The sequence below is a fragment of the Eurypyga helias genome, unplaced genomic scaffold (genome assembly GCF_000690775.1).
Source record: "Eurypyga helias isolate BGI_N326 unplaced genomic scaffold, ASM69077v1 scaffold22870, whole genome shotgun sequence".
Classification (NCBI taxonomy): domain Eukaryota; kingdom Metazoa; phylum Chordata; class Aves; order Eurypygiformes; family Eurypygidae; genus Eurypyga; species Eurypyga helias.
In genome coordinates, this window is record NW_010224130.1 from 1 (window position 1) to 973 (window position 973).

The window sequence follows — 973 nt, forward strand, 5'->3', positions numbered from 1 at the left end:
TTCCTGGCTGAATCCAGCACATCCAGGTACCCCGTGCTGGCCGGTACGACACAATAACCCCCCAACGCTGTTCATTCACGGCCGTATCTCCGTAAACGGTTATTCGTATACCCGACATCGCAGCTTTTCCTTAAACACTTCCGTTTGGAAGTCAGTTCCAGTAGGCCTCTTCCACCCCAACTCTGCTCCTTGCTCCTAGAGGAGAAAACAAGCTCCAGAGAGATCCCCACAAGGGCAAGCAAACATCGAAGCCAGCTATTTCAGAAACAGCGCTCACGAGAGTCACTTCAGCAGCGTCAGAAATAGCCACTAAAGCCGGAATCGCCACCCAAAAGCAGTTCAAGGGCGCTCACACCAATGCCACAAACCTCAACGGTCCTCCCGCCGTAGCTCAAAAGCTTTAGAAAAAAGGGTGTGAACGGCACCACTAGGACAGCAGCGGCGTGGCAGGTGCTAGTAGTAGCACGGCGAGGAGGCCCAACCTACAGCCCCCTCGGAAAAGCACCACGACCGAGAGATCCTTACGGCAGGGCTCAACGGATTTTACAAGGAGGCACGGACCTGAGGTAGCCCGGGAGGAAGTGGCGTCCCCGCAGGGTGCAGCCCTGCCCCAGAGAGCACGGACAGGGCGACGGGCAGCGCTTCAGACCGTCACAGCCCTGCGCTGCAGAGCTCGAAGGCTTCGCGACTCGAGCGGCAACGCGTCACCTCCAACGCATGCGAAACCGGTCACTGGGTGGGTGGGAGGGGAGAACGGCCAGGGAAAAAAAGAGTCAGTTGTGGAATCTTACATGGCATGAAGCGTGCCGAAACCACCTGGGATTGTGGATTTAACCGAAAAAAAATCGGGCGCGGAGAGAAAAGCGCTCGTCGCTGGGTTAGAAAGCGACGCTACTGGCGGCTCGGTACGAAACCCTAACTCGACAGAAAAACCAACACAGGTTATTTTAAAGTTGGTAGTTTTTTATTTACA